Below are 22029 nucleotides of genomic sequence, written 5' to 3' on the forward strand. Positions count from 1 at the left end.
CGGACCTCGAGATCATGACCTGGCTGAAGTCGGACGCTTAACCGACTGCGCCACCCAGGCGCCCCTGGACATGCATTATCAAGTAACAACCCTTCACAAAGGAGCCAAGCCAGAGTTCCCGGTAAGAAAATCCATTTGAAAGGAGGGGTCTGAGTGCTCAGGCCCCTCAGCAGGTGAGCAGCTCAGTGGGGCCTGAGCTCCAGAAGTATGTTCCTTACAGTGACGACCCATCCTGCCATCAGCCCTGAGGATATACTTTCACTGTGCCAACACTGAGGCACAGAATCCCCTTGGTTCCCATAACAAATCAGTAGCTAAGGAGGTGCCCTGGCCAGACTTTGCTCTCTCACCAGAGAGAAGCAAGGAAAACAGGTGGATGGAAGGAAGCCATGTTCCCCGGACTTGGGCTGGGAGAGTGCTTGTGTTGGGGGTTGGGGGGGGGGGCGGGTGCAACAGAGATATACAGACTGGACAGGCGGACAGACAAACCTTCATCTGCAACCTCAGTGCCAATGTTAGCTGAACGACATCCAGGATCTCTGCAAGCCTCAGTTTGCCCATCTGTAAAGAGCGAGTATGAACAGACATCACACTAGGAGAGCGTGAGGATTTAGTGAAAGAACGCACAGGCAGTGCCTGGCACATTATGCTTGCTCAGGAAATACTGGTTTCCTCATCGTGTCTTTGCTTAGCTCCCTGGCAGGTAGCAGTCCCTGGGGATCGAACAAAATGGTGCCGGGCCCGGAGATAAAGAGTATACAGTGTATAGGTCCATTTGGGTGAAGACTCAAAACAGTGCAGGGCACCAAGTAAAGGTTTTATAAGTGTTATCTAACATTATTATCTTGTTGTTATCATTAAGCCCAGGAAACGCTCCACCCTTCTGAAGAAGTTTATTCGAACAACTCCTAAAGAAGGCTGAGAAGAGGCACCTGGGTGGGTCCGTCGGTTCAGCATCCGACTTCGGCTCAGGTCATGATCTCGCGGTTCGTGAGTTCAAGCCCCGTGTCGGGTTCTATGCTGACAGCTCAGAGCCTGGAGCCTGCTTGGGATTCTGTGTCTCCCTCTCTCTGCCCTTCCCCTGCTCACCCTCTGTCTCTCTCTGTCTCAAAAATAAATAAACGTTAAAAAATAAAAAAAATAAAAAAAGAAGAAGAAGAAGAAGGCTGAGCACTAGTGAAGAAAACCTCCTGACAAGCAGTCCAGTATAACCACAATGGTGGAAGAAATGAGGGAGTTGCCTCATGCCATTTGCAGGGATGTGACTTCAAACACCCAGAACCAGAAATTCTGCACTGTCCTCATTAGCAGCTTTTGAACATTTCTGAATAACACAGAGGCAGACCAAAGTCATTTTGCTGCAGGGTTAGGTCAGTAAGCATCGTGTGTGTCCAGGCAAGAGCAAGGCCATTTTCATCCATGCAGTCAGGCAGCTGGGCACCTCCCACAATGTCCCAGAGGTTCTGCTGAGAGTGGGGGCCAACGACGTCACCGCAAGGATGGGATGCCGTAGCACGCTGCCTGAGGACAGCTTTATTTATGCTCTTGCAGAATGTACATGCAGGCCTTGTTTTTCTGGCTGATTAGGGAGCCAGCTCACATAGCGTCCGAGGTTCTACATTTAGAATTGTGTCTTCATTCACATTCTTTCCACGCAGCTCACGGCTCCTGGACTGGAAGAGAGTGGTTACTTTTGCCTGGGCCCGTCCCCTGGGAAGATGCCAGCTCACCTCGAGCTCCTGGTCCAGAGTTTGGGCTGAGTTCTCTGGCTGTGCTCTGGGCTGGGGTGGTCCACGCCAGTGTGCCCACCATGACCCGAACCAGATGTGGAATCCATGGCCCAGGGCAGGTAGGGCCCATTCTGGGAGAAATGGGATTCTACAGCGGTCAGCTGTGGTCAGGCTAGCCGGATGGGGCCCCCAGCCAAGCTCTGAGGGTTTCTGCTCCCAGCCCGGGCTCTTGCCAGGTCAACTGTGTTTTATTGTTCTCTCCTGACCCCTCCTGCTGACGCTAACAAAGCTGCCAGCCACTGTCCTGCCCCCTGAAAGTTCCCTGGGTCACCCTCATGTCTTTCTTTTCTCAGGCAGCCACTTGAAGCAAACACCGCCAGGTCCTGCCACACTGCAAACCTCACCGCTTCTAAGACTCCAAACCAGACATGCGGTCATGCTGTCCACCTGGGAAGAATTAAAAGTAAGCTGGGGAAGAAACATGCTGAGAAGCGGGAGGAAAGCGGGTTAGGAAGACCAGGGCCCTGCTTTGCCTCCTGTTACTCACACCCCAAAGCAAACTCCCCCATAAAACGAGATTTCGTGATGCAGGCTTCCCTAAAATCTGGAACAAAATGATCTGGGTCATACACACATAGCGTGCGAACTGGCTGTGAATCGTGCTTGAATGTGTAATAGGGGAAAAAAAGGAACTAGAACGTCAAACCCATGATTTTACAGGTATTGTTATTCACCACAAAGCTCTGGTTTGTTTGTTTGTTTGTTTTTAAAGTCGATTTGAATTCTCTTTACAAAAATATAACAAGTAAGTGATGGTACGGGCGGTTGAAGGCATGACAAAATCGTCCCAAAAAATGATTAACATTTGAGAAGCTTTGCTGTATACAAGCGTATACATGTACACACATTGATTTGATCTTCAACCCAACAGAACATAGGCAGTCTGTCCATCTTAAAGATGAATAAACTGAGGCACAGAGACGTTAAGGGATTTGGTTGGTGTCAAATAGCTGGGAAATACAAGGGGCCAGGGCTCTGAGTCTCTTGTGTTGTGCTGTGCTGTGTTGTTTCGTTTGCTTTGCTTTGGTTTTAATGCTGGCTCACATTTCAAGTTGATTCTTTTCATTGGCCAGGTTGGCTAGTGTTGGTTTTGGCAAGCAGGGGAGGCGGGTGGGGCGGGTAAAATCAAGGGGCTCGCTTTGAGTCTCCCTTAAGCCATCTCTGAATACTGATCAGTGAGCAGGTGTCCCTGCAGTCGGGTCCTAAGTCCCCAGGGCAAAAGGCAAGTAAGTTTTAAGGCTCTAGGGAGGAAAGGGGGCTGGATAACCCTGCTGTTAGTGGTCAGACCCCTCCACCTGCAGGGCAACCAAGTCTTTCGGACTTGGTTCCAACTGACGTTCACAGACCCAGGTCCCTGTGACCCTGGCCACCAGCAGATTCAAGGCTGGAGGTGGTGCCAGGCCCTGAGTTAGGGCTGGGACAGAGGTTGCTGGCTGTGAGGAGCCCACAGGGGCGGGGTGGACGGGAGGCAGTCCACAAATAGATACAGAGATACAGTGTGGTGCAGACTTTCGGGGGCTTTGAGCACCTCAAATAGCGGGGCACCTGGTGGGGACCAGCCCCTGGGGTTTCCCAGTCCACAGGCAGGGGAGCACGAAAAAACGCTCTTGAAAAGAAAGACAAGAGCTCTTGCTTTAAATCCTAACAGTGAGCAGACTGTCACAGGGCCAACTTGGGGAGGGTAAGGGAAGGGGAGGGCTCACAGGTGTTGGAACGGCATGAACAAATGCAAAGGGGGTGGAAGATGTCTGGGGGTCTGCAGGCAGTTTGGAGAGCAGGGAACCCCGGGCCAAGACTGAAAGTGGCCATTGGGCCAGCCCCTCCCAGAGACGGAGAAGGGGAGCTCTCAGCTGCAAAACGAGACCCATCCACCAGCACTTGGACCCTACACGCCACGAGGCCTGCCCCGGCCAGGCTCACCAAGTGGGCACTTACCTTGCCTCTTCCCTGATTATTTCCCATCCTTCTGAAACTCTCACCCTGAAATCCCAGCCTGGCCGTCCCCCAGCCTGCAGCTGGGCGTGTTATTTTGCTCCAAAAGCACAGCAGAGCGCGGCTCCTTACTCGAGGAATGCAGGCTGCGGTCCTCCGAGGCGATGATGAAACGGGCTATTTCTGCCCCCGGGACATCAGCAGGCCTCCGGGCGCTGGCTCCAAGGCTCACACTATCGTGTTTTTAACGTTTCCCTAGACAAATGTTTTCCTTCGCACCCTGGGATCTTTGTATTTGAACCTGGGTGCTGAAATAGCTTTAGAAATCATTCTGGATTGAAGTTCGAATCATGGTTAGGGTCCAGCTCAGCGGCAAGCAATTTCTCACTCCCCAAGTTATCTATTACCAGTGGCCGATCTGGATGTAAAAATAGCTGGTGAGGCTGTTTGTTTAATCTGACTGTTACCTGACACCACGCGGGTGTTGCTGTGCGGACTGTTTGCCTCCTTCCCCACCAAGAACACCATTTGGTTTCCCCTCGCTGGGTCTCTATGTAGGCACACTTCATGAACTTCCAGTGGCTGGACAACTTCTGGCCACTGATTTTCCTCAGGTGGGCAGGTTTGTGAAAAAGATAAGAGGTCTGGGTCTTGCATCCGTGGCCCTCTCGTCTTTGGGCAGCCAGCGAACGAGGGAAGAAGTTCCGGCTGCCGGGCAGAGCCGGGCTGCTGGAAGAGTCAGGGTTGTCCCCCGTTCCTGGGGAGGTCGGAGAGCAAGCAGCTGGGACACGCGGAGTGCGGAAGGTAGGGCGCAGACACTTGTGTGGTTTCTCGGTGTGGGCAGGGAGGCTCACGCTCCCCGCAGCAGGGACATTTGCTCTGGGCCACCGGCACCGTCGGGGCTGGAGCTCTGTGTCCGGGCACCGGGCAGGGCGGTGTGAGTGGGAAGGGCACGCTGGGGGCTGAGGTTCTCAGCGGGGTGCTGGATTTCCGTGTGGACCATGAGGGGTACACCGTTCAGGGTGCAGATGGATGTGTGTGACTTCGTCCTTACGTGCGTGTGTCTGGGCACTTTGCTCTCGCAGGGTTGAGCAGGCACAAGCCTGTGGATGAACCCAGGTCGTGCGTTGCCAGGACGAGTGTGCACTGGGACGTTTCTGGCCCGTGGACTCTGAGAGTATGTGTCTCCCGAACGTGGAAACCCCCACAGTGTTCTCCCACACCCTGGGGGTCCTCGACCAGACTCACGCTTGGCCATGTTTAAAGTCATATCTCTCTTTTCTCCGGAAGAAGAATTGATCGCTGAGGAGAGTAAATACTGAATCTGTGTGGAAAACTAGACAGCCTTCGAAAATTATTAATTAGGGGCACCTGGGTGGCTCAGTCGGTTAAGCGTCCGACTTCAGCTCAAGTCATGATCTCACGGTTTGTGAGTTCGAGCCCCAAGTCGGGCTCTGCGCTGACAGCTCAGCTCCAAATCTGGAGCCTGCTTCAGATTCTGTGTCTTCCTCTCTCTCTGACCCTCCCCCACTCACACTCTGTGTCTGTCTGTCTCTCTCTCAAGAATAAATAAACATTAAAAATTTTTTTAAATTATTATTTAGGATTATAACCCCCTCCCATGGATGTTGATCATGGATGAGGCCATGTATATGGGGGGGGGGGGGAGTGGGTTGGAGGCAGGCACGGAATATATGAGAAATCTCTATACCTTTCACTAAATTGCTCAGTTTTGCTGTTAACCTAAAACTCCTCTAGTAAATACAAGTTATTTTTTGAAACTAAATTATAGGCCATTTCTCTCAATGCATCTAACCCAATTATAATGAACTCTATTTGAAGTAATAGTTTTAAAGACTATAAGTATAAGAATCCTGGAAAGTAGATTAAACACACGTTTAATTTGCCAGCATTCCAGCTTCCTGTACAACAGTGGTTGGTAAACCACGGCTGTGGGCCAGACACCTGGTTTGTAAATAAAGTTTTATTGGCACACAGCCACACTTGTTCATTTCCATTTTGCCCATGGCTACCAAGGCTGAGGCCATATGGCCAGCAACGAGGAAAACATTTACTATGCAGCCCTTTACAGAAAAAGTTTGCTGACCCCTGCTGTATGAGAACACTCCTGAGATGGGCTGATCTGGTACCCACACCAAAAAAAAAAGGAGGGAAATTTCCAGCTGTTAAAACAGCCTGTAAGCTAGACCGACCCTTCAGGACCAGTGGCCAGCTCTGGAGCCCCAGCCCCTCCTCAGGGCTGGTTTTTCCAGTCTGGCTGGTAAAGAAAATGTTCAGTTTACCATTGGGAGGTTAGCTTTGCTGTGGAGTGTGGCCTGGGCTGAGCAGGGCAGATTGTGCTTATCAGGATGGTTTATAAATAGACACCTCCGGGTGACCCGAGTCCAGCGTGTTTCTGCCCCTGGGTCTTTGGGAGGAGAACAATCATGCCTGCTGTTTGGTGACCAGAAGCCAGTTGGGATGGGAGCAACTGTGTCTACTGGGAGGAAGAGGGCTGGTGGGATGTTGGGTCCTGGAAACAGGGGCTTGGATCCCCTGGAAACCTGGGGAGAGGGGGTGTGGGGAGGAGGCAGGGAAGGCTACAGAAGGCTACCAGTCCTCAGAAGGTGAATGCACCCACCTCGGTGTCTTTTCACCAGTGTGCAGGCAAGTGTCTTGGCATCTTCTGCTTCTTTGTTCTGGACCCTAAAGAAGCCTTAGAGACCCTTACAGAAAGGGGAAACCCCGAGTCTGGAAATAGCCCTTTTCCTCCAGCTTATGCCAGAAATCTCAGTAACTGAAACCTGCCAGCCAGTGGAGACAGGGCTGGGCCATCTTCCTCACTGGCTCTTGGGATTTCACTCCGTCTGCGCAGGGTTGCTGGAGAGATGCAAAGGGCTTCAAGAGAAAGGTGGCCCTCACGGAGACATCAGAGCTGACATTTCCCAACAGGTTACAGAGGGTCTTGGTTTTATTTCCATTTGAGGGTTTAAACCACATTTCACCGAAGCCAGCCAATCTGTAACCCTACAACTCGATTGTATGTTTCATTCAGTGGGTTGAGAGGACCCCAAATACCTCTTCATTTCTACTTGGTTCCCAGGGGTTGCACAAGCTAGTGAGGACAAATGGAGGGGGAGAGGACAGGGGATCCGTCAAGGTACGTGGAGAACGTGGAGCACCGCTGAGATGTGTCACCCGCAACGTAAGTCATTGGTATCATTAGGGCGCGTTCCCTGGAGGGGGCTGCACGTCTCCTGTTCAAGGTGGAGGCAAAGCAGTTGTCGGCTGACCTCGGTTCTCAGGTGGGAGACAGAAGACCGCTTGGTGCCCAGTGCATTCCTTTCCAAGCCTGCATCTGTCAGCCTTGGAGAGCTTGACGGCAGTCAGAATGTTTGGGAATCTGACAGCAAGAGGGTCAACCAATTGTGGCTTTCTCCCCAGGACTTGACAGACAGACCTCCCTTTCCTAGTAGGAAAGGACAAGGGACCTTTCTGGACCACGGCACGTGAAAGTGAGGACACCTTCCCTGTGTCCTCTGTTCTCTGCGTGGTCGTCCCTTAAGGCTCTGGCCCAGAGAGGATGAGCACAGTGCAGGCGCCTAGGGCCTAGAAGAGCTTCCAAAATCCCACAGAGATGCCTGCAAGAGCCCGGGGGCTCCACAGCCTGGATGCTGGTGCCTGCCTCAGTTGGCCCCTTCTGTCCCTCAGGAGCCCCTTCCAGGATGGGCTTGAGCTTACGCAAGGCTACAAGGTTGAGCTAACGGAGGGATTGCAAGCCTTCACCTGAAGCTGACGGAAGGCAAGGGGGAGAGGAAACCGAGATTTGCTTGAGTGGCCCAGTGCTTTCCGCACTCCCTGCTGACTGTGGAGGCTCATTTCAGGCCTCGTGCCCCTGAGCCCCGCCTGCGACAGCCAGGTCATGCTGGAGCCTCCCCCTGGTCTGCCATCTCCTGGGGCAGCCTGGCCACATGCAGGACCACTAGCTGGTCCCTCACCTGGCCCTGTCGGCCCTTCTCTGAGGCAGATCAAGCCTAAAGGCCGCGGAGGTCAAGGGGTCAGAATTCAAACCCGCTGGGCTAAACCCGCCAGCTGTGAACGAGTTCCCTCCCTGGGCGCCCACCATTTTCATCCCTGGCTGCCTTCCTCCCACGTACAAAGCACTTACAAAGATTATCCGGGTTTTACTGCCAAGGTCGCCCAGTATGGTAGGTTTCAGGATCCCCTTTGCAAAGCTTAGAGGCTCAGTAACTTGTCCCAGGATGCACAGCTAATAAGGTGCTGAGATGCAAACCTGGGACCCGAGTCCAAAGCCCATGTCTTTTCCACATCCAAATGAGTCTTTATGAGGAGGCCAGTCCACTTACCAGAGTCAAAACCTTCCTCAGAGAAGCCCTGCAGCCCAGACAGGCTCCTCCCTTAGAGCCTCAGAAGTTCCCTGCTACTCCGAGCAGCCCTGCTGGAGGTGCTCAGCAGGAGCTTTGGGGTGGGGCAAATCTAGATTCAGTCTGGCTCCACCTTTCTTAGCAAGCCCCTGGGCCTCAACTTCCTCCTCTGTAAAATGGGACTACCAACCAATGGGAACCCATCTCAAAGGCTCCTTCGTGCATTAACTGAGCAAACATATGAAAAGTACCAGACGCACAATAAATATGATGACTGTTTCCGCAACTGCCCTCTTTGCCAATTTGTTTCTCTCCTGCTTAAACTGCAACTTGGATCTTTTCCTTCCAGAGGTCACGAAAGAGAAACCCCAATGAATCAGGGCTCAGCTGATTCATGTTCATTGCTCAGCTGTAGAGCAGCTGGCACCATGGAGGACTGACCCATCCTCACAGTGACCACTGGACATTCACACGTCATTATTACCTTCCCTCTCATACCAAATTGTGTCCTGGGTCTGTGCACCTTTTAGCACGTGGGGTGGAGGACTCAGCCCCAGAGGGAAGTGATGTTCCCACCCACACAGCAACGTGGGCAGCATCTGGACCACTCCGTGCACACCATCATCAGCCAGGACGCCCTGCTCTGCCCCACCAGCCCCTCCCGAGGGGGAGAAAGGAGGTTAAAACTTTACTTGATTTTACCTAATGTAAATTTACCTCATCTTAATTTAAATCTCAAGGGCAAGGGCGGGAGTCCAAATTGTCATTGAGCGTGGAAGGTTTCCCCAAATTGCTTTGGGGGCCTGCCCAGGAGCTGCAGACGTGCTGTTTAAGGGGAACACCCTACAAGCGCCAATGCTGTGCAAGGTCAGCCAAGATCCAGTCTAAGAGTGAGGGAGCGGAGTGGTCTACTAAGGCAGAGAAACCAGGCAGAGAGAGCACACCTGGGGGTGGATCCCAGGACAGGGAAGCCCCCTGGGCACACTGGTCAGTCACTGCCTTGCTTCTCTCTCCCTTTTACGTTGGGGAAAGGCAGTGTTGTCCTAGTGACCACCATGTCCTGGCCCTAGGTTAGGCAGGATGCGTGGTGGGGGTGATAGCGACATTTACAGATCGTGCCTAGCTGCCAGCCACCTCACAGACGTGAATTCACTGGGTCCTCACAACGACCCCAGGAGGCAAGTACTACTGTTAGTTTCATTTTACAGATGAGGAAACTGAGGCACAAACAGGGTTTATAATTTGCGGAGGGCCACTCACAGCTGCCATAACCAGGAGCCATGTCCGAGGGGGCCTGGCATCAATGTCTGCCCTTCCCATTATGTTATACTGCCCCCCTCTGGAGATTAGAAATGATGCCAGCTGGCATTTAGTGAGCACCTACTATGTGCTTTACACACACGTGTTCATTTAACGCACTCGGCAATCCTGTTGGCGGGTGTTACGCAGTGGTAGATAGGGGATTCCTTCTCTGTGCTTTCAAAAGCCCAAGATCTCAGTGGCGGTAGCTTCCATGTATTGAGTCCTTATGCTGCGTAAGTGTCCTCGGGCCTCCTGATATGTTTTCACCCCCGCCCTTCACAACCACCCGGTGAGGTAGCTATTGTTGCGGATGAAGGATCGGAGGCTCAGAGAGGGGAGGTAACTTGTCGAGGTCACACAAGACTAGGAAAGGGGGGCCCTGGTCTGACTCTCAGTCTCGGGCACTTTCCACCACCCTCTGCTGTGTGCCCAGGCGGGACCCGGGTGGGTGCTCACACACATACACACTGGCAGCCAAAGCTTTCTCGCGGCTGCCTGCATGCAAGCCCCGCCTGGTGAGACCTCTTTCCTTCCATCTCCTGGACGGGCAGCTCACACTCACCTCTGCCTGCTCTCCCCTCACAGGGGATGGTCCCTTGAGGAGGGCAGTGTTTCTGATTCATCTCTGCACCCCACACAGGCACAGCCTCCCCAGAGCCAGGCCTAGAGCGAGGCATACATAGTCCAAACCTCAGGGGTTGACACCCATGTGGCCCAAGTGGCCCAAGAGCTATGACTTATCAACACAACCTCCCAGAAAGGGGCACAGCCTCCAGCTTAGGGCAGCGGTGCCCCTAGTGTGGTCCCAAGACCAGCAGCACCAGCATCCCCAGTGCCCCACTGCCACCCCCACCTCCCGAGTCGACATCTCCCGGGTGGGGCCCAGCACTCCAACAAGCCTTCTGGGGCCCTGAGAAGGACCCCTGCCTTAGGGAAGGAAAGGGGACAAGGTCCCCACGTTGTTCTCAAACATGGTAGGAAATGCTCCAAGAAGCTGATCTTTTCACATCGACTGGAGCTGTGGTTTTAAATAACTTTCTCTGAAGAACATTCTTCAGGGTTCATGTTTAGAAGGGTAACCTGGGTGGCCACATCTGAATTCTTTTTCTTGCCACTGTAAAGCATCCCATGAGGGATTCCATGAAGAAGGCGGGGTGGTTCCCTCATGGCAAGGAAGTTGTCTCTCCTTCCCTGGAGGAGCGGGGCTCTCCACTGCCACGCCCCTGGGAGAAAGGACAGCTGTCATCTACCAAACAGGCGTCTGCCATCTACTTCCAACCTCCAGCAGGAAGCGAGAAGGCCAGGGACAGCCAGGCTCTGGTGTGTGTGTATACGTGTGTGTGTGTGTGCGTGCGCATGGGGTTTAGGGGTTTAGGAATTCCTGGGTTTAAGACTTCCTGATTCTCCAGGCAAGGCCCCTCCCCGATCCCATAAAGTCATGCCTTCCTGGCTGTGCAGGGACAGGGAATATGGCACCCTCCAGTATGCTCCCTGAAGGACAGCCAGGTCTAGCTTTGCCAAAGCAGATGCTCCCTGATGGGAAGAGGAGGGCCATAGAAGGTAGAAGAGAAGGTGCTAAGAGAGAAGCTTGCTGCCACTCCCCACCCTGCATGGACACCATGGCAGATGGAGGCCCCCAGAAACCCAAAGACTCTCTCTGCCTTGGCTGCATAGGAAGGGCAGAGTCAGGTAGCACAGACACCTGAGTCTGAATCCCAACTCTGGTGCTCTCTCGCTGTGTGACCTTGAGCAAGTTCCTCAACCTCTCTGACCCTCAATTTTCCCACCTCAGATTCCTTTGGCGTGAACCCTGCCTAGCTTGCCTCTGGTTGTGACCACTGAGCAAGACCGTGGATACCAAGTGTGTGGTGGGTAGCAGGAGCTGCATAAATGGGGCAGATGCCTGGAACTGTCCAGCAGGGTGCTGATGCTCACAGAAGGCTCTCCCAGCTCTGCTTCTCTGCCTCTGCCACCCAGCCCCATGGCTCCGATTTACAGATGGGTGAACGCTGCAGCACCCCTGACCCCATGATCTGGGTGCCCTGCCCAGAACCTCCTCTCCTGCCCAAACCTGGAATGCTCCAGGGATGCTTTCATGGGGTGCCCTCTCCCAAATTTCCTGGTTCTCTTCCCAGGGGGTGGAGACAGGATGGGTGCCAAGGGACACCCTCCTCCCAACAAATCCAAGTGTTTTTTTCTCTGGGAGCCGCTGAAGGGGCCTCCTCTCTGGACAAGGCTCCCCAAGGTGGAGTTCAGGTTATTGGGTATAATCAGGTTATTGGTGTGCCTGACTCCACAGCTCATAACAAGAGAACCATGCTTGCCAGTAAGGGGCACGGCAGGCTTTCACGGCCTTTGCACCATACACAGAATCTCAGGTGTGATGGGGTGCTGGCAATAGGACATCCTGTGACCCAAGGTCGTGAGATGAGCTCCTAGGAGACCTGAGGGCAAGAACCAGGAGAGTGGGGGCTGCGGGTGGCCAGGGCTCAGGATGGTCCTGAGCAGAACTCCTCAGCCTCCATGAGGCATTTCAGAAGCTCCTGGAGGAACCCCTTTAAATGCCGGTTGTAGGCACCCCCTCCTTCCCAGCAGCCTTGGGTTCAAACCCCACACCCTCAGGCAGTAAACCCCTCTAGACTCCAGGTTCCTCCTCTGTAAGGAACAAGAGTAATTGCCGCTTTTCAAGGTTGTTGCAAATATTAATTACATAATAATAAACATTAATCAATAATATTGGGGTATATGAAGTACTTGTCCTATGCCAGGCACTTAGTACAGGGGGATGTCTCTTATTCATTGATTCATTTGCTCCTTTGACAAAGGCCCAGGCACTGTGCAGGGACTGGGGACACAGCGCCGAAGCAAGGGCAAGGCCTGGCCTGTAAACCCACCACCTGAGATGGTCTCCTCCCCTCCCCCACATGCATCTGGGCAGACCTTGCCAGGCACAGCAAGTGCCTCAGCTCTCCACCTCTCCATCCAAAGGAAGGCCCAACGTCACTACAATTGAGCCTAACCTGGAATGCCTGAAATTACTGATCCAGAGTAGTTTATAAAACACACTGCAGATCAGAACTCATTATTGGGTATAAAAATCACTTACCAAATTGCAAATAGGTTTTCTTTTAAATGGAAGGATAGAACAGAAGGTATCAGAGTAGTACAGATAAGCAGAGTGAATTTTGCTTCCTGAATTTTCCTTGATCTACAGTTGGCCCTCGAATAACGAGGCGGTGAGGGGCACCAATGTCCACCCCATGCAGTCAAAAGTCCGTGTATTTTGACTCCCCCAGAACTTAACTACTGATAACATAAACAGTTGAATACATATATAGCCTGTACTCTATTATTACAATAAAAGAAGCTAGAAAAGGAAAATGTTATTAAGAAAAGCATAAGGAAGAGAAAACACATGTATGGTACTATACTGTATTTATGGAAAAAGCCGCGTATAAGTGGACCCATGTTGCTCAAAGGTCAACTGTGTATGTCTCTGAGCAGGTTCTGTGCTGTGAGGGAAGTGTATTTCCTACTCTGTGTTGAGTGAAAAACAAGCAGGTGTCAAAAACCTCCACTCTTGGGAGACATGTGGAGAAAGGCACGCACATAGCTCCCTTCATGCCCAGTGGCCAAAAGGTAAAACACAGTTCTGTGGTGGCTGGGGCTCACTGGGCCTCTTCCTGGGGCAGTGTCCCCCTGGCCGGGGAAGGACCCAGGACCTGGGGAGTCGGGTGGCACTAATCACCTGGGGACTCAGGTAGTGACTGCCTCAGGGACCAATTTCAGGACCCTTTCTTTCCTCAGCTCTCTCCAGCGTGGGGAGCAGCCCAAAGAGGATGGGCAGAGCCAGTTTGTTTCTTATGGTTCCTGTTTTACAAATAGGTAGAAGTTAAGTGACTTGCTCAAGAACAACCCTGCCCTGGTACCAGGCCTCCAGCTCTTTCTACTGTCTAGAACTGCCTATTTGATTGCTAGCTCATTTTAGTTCCTACCGTTTCCAGAATTCAGGGCAAGATGTTCTTGGAAATGTGGAAGGTATGAATGAATGAATGGATGAATGAATGAATGAACAAATGATGTTCCAGTGGCTGGGCTAATGTTTTCTCCTTGATTCCACAACAGCAGTTCTCAGCCAGTGCCAAATCTGCCCCAGGGAACTTCAGCAAATAGTGCCAAGGTTGAGAACCCCCGTTATTTATACACAGGTGCATAACATTGGCTCCATTTTACAGATGAGAAAACTGAGGCTCAAAGACTTGCTGTAATTTAGCTGAGGTTATACCCAGGGCATGTAGACGAGCACCAGAGCCTGGACAAGACCCAGGTGGACCCACCATTTTGGTGGCCCCTGTGTTTCTGAAAGAGCTGTGTGTCCCCCTTCCAGAGACTGCCCTGCCCTGGCCTGATGGTCAGTATAGCCCCTGGAGTTTGGGTTTGGTCTGTCCACTGAGGCCATCTGCCGAGAGCACCTGGTGGATCCGCTTCTCAAAGCCCGGCGATGCCAGGCCTGATCTCCTTGATGGTGGAAGGGGGTGTCCAAAAACAGCTCTGGCTGAGTGAGCACATCTGGCCACTGGGAACTCCAAGGAGTGTTCCCCGACAGTGGCCGGCCACCAGAAATGGGCACCCCTGCCCAAGGATCCTTATCAAAGTGAGAATCCAGAGGCTCCCGGAGCCCCCGTACATGGGATGGTCCACTATCTGTATGTCAGACCAACTGCCACAATACTGGGTCAGCAGTTGGGTGTCAGCCACTGAAATCAGCCAGTGCTACAAAGCAGGAACTTTGCCCTGGACAGCCAGTTGTTAAACATTACTCAGCCCCCCGGTCACACAACCAGGGAACAAAACAGGAGCCAGCAGGGTCAAGTTGCTGGGTCTTTGAACTCAGCCCCTCTTTCCACCTCTCTCGTTCCTCCCCTGGCCTCTATATCTTGCTTCTCCCCCATTATCCTGCAGCTGGGAGCTCCACTGGGAGTGTGGGGAACTCAGACCAGGCCTGGCCTTCCTTATGCCAGGCTCCCTGACCTCTAGCTGCAGACATGGGTAATGCTCAGAGGCCCCTGAGGAAATGTCCCGTCCAGACACGGCAGACTGGTGACTCAGGAAGGAAATGCGATTCAGACTGAGCTGAGCTCCAGGGAGAAAGCCTCTCTCCTCCCTGGCTATCTCCTGAGGGCAGCAGAATGCCCACAGTAGCTGTGCTCACCTGCTCACAACTGGCTCTGTGAGTCCAACGAGCCTGGCCAAGCTGGTTCCTCCAGCCACATTCCCTGCGATTCCTGGACTCCTACATGTTGCAGGGCTTGGAAACCCCTCGCACATGTGATGCGATTCAGGGAAGATTCAGACACGGGCCAGGCCAATGCTGCCGTTGGGGCCCCTGGTGCATTCCTGTACACTGTATTCCTGGGGCTGGAGGAAGCCAGGCTTGTCCTCTCCCAGGGCACAAGAGAGTGGGGTCAGTCTGAGAGCCTTTGTTTTTCCAGGTCTAGTTCCTAGGCTGGGGCCATTCAACCAGGCCAGGATGTAGGCCCACCCTCTTCCCCTGCTCACTCCAGACGAGTGGAACCAAAATGGCCAAACCAGATGCACAATGACCCGTGTGCAAATCAAACCTGCATTTTCCATGCATGAGAGACCCTGCCCAATGGAAGCCAATCTGAGGCAATCTGAGGTATATGTGGCCCCGTGTCCGTGGAGATTCACCTGAGTCCCACAAGGCAGAGCCCAGGTCAGTCCTACCACCGCCGTATCCCCAGCTCCAGAACAGGGTGGCACACAGTAGGGCTCTGGGGATAGTTGTCAAGCGAATGATTGCACAAAAGACCTTCAAGTTTGCTTTATGAGAACCCATGTTTTCTTCCAGCACAATGTAATGACCTTGAAATTTCTAATTTCCAAAAGTTAAAAGGACAGAGCAATCATCGCACTGGGGATAGCCGAGGAGGAATCATCATGGGGCCAGGAAGCAGGGCCCTGGAGAAAAGATTCGCAATCCCAGCTCCAGCACTCCCTAGGACACAGCGAGTAACCCAGGTAGCCTCAGTTCCCTCATCTGTAAGGCGCGGGATTATGGGTTTTAGTGAGGAATGAGTGAACACAGGCACGTGCCCTGCTCCCCCTTCCGAAGGACCCTAACTGAGGAGGTCGATTTTGCCACCCTCGTTCACCTTGTAAAATATACGATGTAGACAAGGGCGTTCTCTCGGAAACTGCCAAGCGGGAGGGCTGTTGGCAATGGCACAGGGAGGTCAAAGAGCTTGGCTCTGGGCAGGGGTCCAGAGCAAGGCACTGGCCTGGTGTGGGGTGGGTGGGGAAGGCTGCCTGTGGGCCGTCTGTGCATTCACAGACTAGAACAAGGCCCGTGAGCACACAGACAGGGGGCTGTCGTGTTCGCTACGCTGAACTGCTCCTCAAGGCATGCCTACCTCAACATCTCAAAAAACCACCCAGAAAGAATACCAAGAAGAATCAATTCCAATTTGTTAGGGCCTTCTGGGTGTGATAAAGCCAACCCTTGTCATCTCCACCAGCTTCCTGCTTCCGCTTTGCTGAGAAGTGAAAACACCATTCAATTAAGGTAATTAAATCCACCCAAAGAGCCAGGGCTCAAAAAAACCACACTACAGGCAAGTGGTCAAACCCAGCAGCAAAGCAAACCCCAGTGGCTTCCTGTGCAAAGACAGGAACCAGAGGAGAACGAAACGGCCTTCTTAGCAGCTGGAGAGCATCCCTCTCGGCTCTGCAAGGCCCACCCGAACCTGCCTGCCGTCTGCCTTCCCCGACAGGGAGGACCTCTGCTCACCAGCTGAATCAGCACGTCCATTCCTGTGGTTCTCACGAAAACTGGAGCTGAGAAGATCCGTGGGAGGTGATGAGAAACAAAAACCCTCCTCTTCTCCATCCCGGCCCTCGATCCCCCCTTGAACTGCAGCCCACGAGCCCAAGACACGCCCATCTGCACCCGAGCCCAGGGACCAGAGGGTCAAGACTGCTTCCTGGAGGAGGCGCGGAGTGATGGTGAGCCTGAGCTGAATCCCAGCCTCGGTTCTCTTCTTTACAGGCTGTGTGACACCAAACAACGTTCTGCACCTCTCTGTGTCTTTCCTTCTCCACCTAGAAAATGGTGACAGTTCAGGCCTGCTCACCCCACCTCATAGAGATGATGGGAATCAAACACATGTGTCCCGAACTGCAGGGTGACGTGCAGACATGAGTCATCCTGTATTGACTCACTGCGTTGGCCTCCGCCGAGGGTGATCCGCTCTGGGTTCCAAAAGTCGTGAGGACCTCGGGTTGCCAGATAAAAAACAGGATGTCCCGTGAAATTTGAATTTCAGGTAAACAATGAACACGTGTTTTTAACTTAAGTATGTGATGATTAATTTTACGGAGAACTCTGATACAAAGTGTATCCCAACGATTACACGGGACGCGTTCATACTAAGCCGGTTGTTTACCTGGAATTCAAATTCCCTGGGTGTCCTGTATTTTTAATCAGCTCAGTCTGGCAACCCAGCCATGACAAACTGGCAGTTGCTCCCTCCCTTTCTGTGTCCGACTCTAGGAACACACAGGCCTGGGTCCTACGCCCAGCTCTGTCGCTCACCAGCCGTGTGGCAGGGAATATTCGCTTCACCTCTCTGAGGCTCCAATGGTCTCATCTCGGAAACGAAGCCGATGGCACACAGCCACCCGGACGATTCTGGTGCTGGAGCTGGGGCCTCCGAGCGGGGCCCCGGTTCTGGGGGCCTGTCACACTTCTTCAGCCACGGGGCTGGCATGAGTAGCGGTATGCAGGGCGTCTGGAGAAGGGCGTGCAGAGGGCGAGGGGTATGAGTCCCCTCCTCCAGCCACTTCCTGTCCACACTGCCTGGGACAGACCAGCAGAAGTCGGGCTGCGTGTCGTCTCAGGCCTGGGCGGGCTCCAGCCAGGAGTCCGGTAGGAGGCGAGGAGACCGCGGGGTGGCAGAGCTTTCGGCCCTCCTGCGACCACACCACACACTTGCAGCAAGCCTCGGTCCTCACACCCTTACGAGCCAGGAAGCGCGTTCAGCTGCAGCAGCTGAAAACAGTGCCGAGTGACCACCATGCACCGGCGATCCTCTCAGTCAAAGACGAAGCAGGTCGGGGCTCTCACTCCAAGGAGCTCAAGACCTTGTTGGAAAGATGGATTTACAGCAGATACAGTGGAATAAAGCTGTTAAAAAAAAAAACCAAACTCTACAAGGAAGAGGAGAGCTGAGGAGGAAGCAGTCAGCAGTCGGTGGCCGGGGGACACAGACAGACATGGCTGGCAGCGAGGGTAGGACTCCAAGGAGCCAAGCCAAGAGTCACCTGGGCCTACTGCTCCTTCATCAGTGCACCGCAGGCCTGGAGAGAGGCGAGCATGGGGAGAGCCCCAGCTCTGCCACCAAGAGGGCCTTTGGGGTCGCGCAGAGGCCATTTGTAAGGGACCAGAAGAGAGGAAACTGTATCTGCAGAAGTCGGCATATTCCAGTGCACGATGGTTCGACAGCATCCTGCAGTGTGGCACAGAAAACAGCACCACACGAGAAAACATTTCAGAAGAGACAGAACCTAGTGATGACTGTGCAGAGGGCATTTCGTTGCACGTCAGGATAAAAAGCTGATTCGTGAGGATGCACACTCAGATGTGGTTTGTCTGATAGGTATTCTGACCCCAAAAGATGACCCTGGCAATAAGGAAAGAACAAAATACATCCTCAAGTGTTAACTCTCCCAGGCTGAAGGCCACAGGGGTGCAGACATGCCCCCAGTTCCCCCACCAAGCAAGTCTTCAAGATGGACGTGTCACCAGCCCCTTTACCCCGCCCCAGCGGCTGAACGGGAAAGTCTAGTCCACTACTTCCTGCCGGGGTACCCCGAACCCCTTGTGCATCCTGATGCTTTGCAGAACCCGCTCTACCCGATGCCAGCTTTCCCAGCATCTGGCATCAGCAGGCGGAGTGTCGGGAGGACCAGGAAACAGAGTGCTGTGGGTGTTCTCCAGGATGGCCTGTACAACACAGGGCAGAGGCCAACATGTCATCTGCTGGCACCCACGATTTAGATAATGTATCAGTTAATGACTGTTTGTGATGTGACCGTAAACAACACCCCAGTTAATGTGCTCAACAAATATTTACTGGATGCTGGCCCTCCGGAGGGAATCAAAGTCATCCCCCAACTGGAGCCCTGAGTGCAATTAACAAGACAAATGGGAAAATGGAGAGGTCATGAAGTTGCTTCTTACTTCTCCCGGATTAACCTGAAACTCAATCCTAACTTAAATGGTATATGCCATGGTGCAAATGGACGCCTTCCAGCGTGCCAGCCTGGGAGCCGTCTCTAAGACAGCTCTTCCACCTGTTCCCACCTCTTACCACAGGCAGACTTTACATATTTTAGGGCTGGGAATCAAAAAGTAAATTAAATCCACTTGAATTCAAATTCACTAATTTGAGATTTGTGATAATTCTGGAATTAATCGAATTATAATTGACTTCCCATGAAATAAGTCCTGCTGAGCCAGTCAGCAGTGTGAATAATATGACAGAGGTAAAATGATTTGCTCACTCATTTACCAGATGTTTCTTGCGCTGTGCGCTATGCTCCCTGAGGGTAGCCTGGAGAGCCAGCCAGACAGGGACACAGCCACAGAGAAGCGCCCAGGTTATCAGTAAAGACAAACATTAAATAATAATCGCCCAGTTAACTACTTAAGTCCAATTATATTAACTACTGCAAAGGAGTGGGTATGGCCAGATATGAAAGCGTATACCAGGGAGACTTAAAATAGCCTGAAGAAGCTGCCTTATTGAAGGGTCCTGTGAGCTGGGTTCGGAAGCATACGTAAGAGTTAAGCAGGTAATAGGGAAAAGGTGAAAGTAAATTATTCCAGGGAGAGGGAACAATGTGTGCAAAGGCTCTGAGGCACACTCTGGGAAGCCAAGGGGGGGGAAATAGTACAAGAGGAAGATGGAAAGGAAGGCTTTTTGTTAGGGAGGCCGATTTTCACTCTTGAAAACTGGGAAACCATTGAGGGGTTCTAATAAAGAGGCTGACATGAACAGATTTGAGTTTTACGAGCTGTTCCTGAATGCGGTGCTGAGAATGAATGTTGCATAGCCCAAGGGAGTCCCCAAAGCAGTGAGTGGGGCAGATTTGTCAGCCTCTAAAAAGTGTGTTTCAGCAGCAATGACAGTGAGTCCATGAATCCAAGCACAGAGTGATAGTCTCCCTAAATGTTCACAAAATAAACGTCACCACATCCTTCTACATCTACCTCTCGGCCACATGCCACATGGACTGATTTCGTCCTTATCTCTGAGCTGCATCTCGGTGGAGTGGCAGGCAATGAAATGCACCAACTATCTAGTGACACAAAAGGGTCAATCTGAATTTTTCAGATGGTCTTAATATCCAAGGTCAGCAGTCCTTCTCCATTCCAGTGGAATGTCTCCTTCATTCTTGTTCCTTCTTTTCTATGCCTAGTTTGAGCATTGCTTCCATGTTGACAAGCTCAGTCCACAAAGGCAAGTAATTGATTTACTTTTCTGGGTTTAAAGATTTCTTTTCTGGGTTCAGGGGATTTTCTTTCCAGTTGAGAAGAATATGAAGCTACCATCAATTCCCGAGATATGTGGCTTATGATATGTGACCTGTGACAATACGGCATGAGCTTGAAATAGGGAACCCGGCGTGGTGTGAGGACAAAGGACAGCCTAGGAGTCAGGGATGGGGCCAGACAGATGGTGGTAGACACAAAGCCCTCTGTGAGCCTCCAAAGAAATGTACTCCACAAATCTGAGTTAGTATGATTATTAATATTATTAATAAACTACCACGGACCAGATCAATTATCCAGGAGCTGGGAGGTGTGGAAGGTCTTGAGGAAGCCCCAGTGGTCTGCATTTAAAATTTGCATAATGGATTTATTTTAATTAGCTTACACTTTATTCTGTACACTCTTCGAATTCTCCTGGGCAGCTTTTCGGTTCTTTTAGCTGTCAAAATAGATACTCAAGCCTCCTGCCAACAATAAATCGAACACTGTGCTACAGCTTGCTGAGTGGATTCAAGTTCTGCCACTCCAGTTCTCTTTACTGCAAAACCTGAGTTATGACTCCACATGGGAAAGGGCCTTTGGTCAGATATGACTAGCAAAAAATAATTCACGACTGCGCCAATCGTATTAGAAATCCCAACAGCTTAGTACAGGTTCCTGAAGATTCCTTGGACCAGAGATGAATTAATGAATATTGGAAGGTATAGATACTGGCCCTATATTGTTTTTCACCAAAAATGCCTATGTCTGGAATTTTGTTGAGCTCCAGTGTAGATTAAATATATACATATATATGTGTATTTATATATATATATATACACACATATATTATATATTATAATTATAATATATAATACATTTTATATTATATATTATAATATCATATAATATTTTATAATATATAATATTTAATCTCAAGTTCAGATTAAATATATACATATACATGTGTATTTATATATATACATATATATTATATTATATATTATATAATATAATTATAATATATTTAGATATTCTATAATATATTATAGATATAATTATATAATATATAATTGTGACATATATAGTATATATATACACATATATATATGCATACGTTATATAGGCATATATTATATATATATATATATGTGTGTGTGTGTGTGTCTTTAAATGTCAGTAAGACAGTTCGCTTTCAAAGCCAAGTGTCTTACTGACATTTAAAGACATCTTTTGCACCCAGTATGTGCTTGACCAGTTGGTCAGTTGGGTCCACTAATATTATTTTTCTTCTTTCTAGATGGGGCAATGATAACAGTGAATGCAAGCATGAGAAGAAGTTTTAAAACTACAGACCCTAAAACCCAGCGAGGCAGGCACCTGCAGTCCCCACTGCCATAACAGGTATGGAACCAACCCAAGGAAACACTTTCGGTTGTCAGCCGCTGTGCTGGCTCCACTGGACATCGGGAGACGAGAGGGAGAGGTGGAGGGTGAAACCGAATTTATGACTGCCCCATCTGAAGCCAGGGAAATCAAATCAGAATTGAAGAAGTTATCTGAATAAAGGCCTCTCTTCTTCCCAAGGCAGGAGAAATGTGGTTACAGTAGCTCCCCCTTATCCATGGTTTTGCTTTTTTGCGATTTCAGTCACCTGCAGTCAACCACGGTCTGGAAGCATGTATGGTCCTTCTTTCTGACATACAGTCAGAAGGTCAGTAATAGCCTAACCCTACTTCACGGTGCCCACGTCATTCACTCCCTGCCATCTCCTCACATAGACATTTTATCATCTCACATCGTCACGAGAAAGGTAAGTACAGTACAGTCAGATTTTGAGAGAGAGAGACCACATTCACATAACTTCTATTATAGTATATTGTGATAATTGTTCTACTTATTATTGTATACTATTGTATTGTGATAATTGTTCTATTTACTATTGTATACTATTGTATTGTTGTTAATCTCTTCCTGCATCTGATTTATAAAGTAAGCTTTATCATAGGTTAAACATAGTATGGACAGGGTTCGATATTACCACCCACAGTTTTCAGCCATCCAC

At 51.0% G+C, this 22029-nt stretch overlaps 2 long non-coding RNA genes across 2 annotated transcripts; one reads left to right on the plus strand and one right to left on the minus strand.

The window, feature by feature from the left end:
• The first annotated feature begins 2201 nt into the window (after positions 1-2201).
• LOC147576043 (uncharacterized) lies at positions 2202-21777 on the plus strand. Its single transcript, XR_015241693.1, has 3 exons — positions 2202-4526; positions 21265-21368; positions 21615-21777. It is a non-coding gene; the product is annotated as an uncharacterized LOC147576043 (long non-coding RNA).
• LOC147576044 (uncharacterized) lies at positions 15250-16689 on the minus strand. The gene is made up of 2 exons (XR_015241694.1): positions 16221-16689; positions 15250-15470 (listed from the first exon to the last, which is right to left on the minus strand). It is a non-coding gene; the product is annotated as an uncharacterized LOC147576044 (long non-coding RNA).
• Positions 21778-22029: the final 252 nt, after the last annotated feature.

The sequence above is a fragment of the Puma concolor genome, chromosome D2, assembly GCF_028749965.1.
Source record: "Puma concolor isolate L17-30 chromosome D2, mPumCon1.1.hap2, whole genome shotgun sequence".
Classification (NCBI taxonomy): domain Eukaryota; kingdom Metazoa; phylum Chordata; class Mammalia; order Carnivora; family Felidae; genus Puma; species Puma concolor.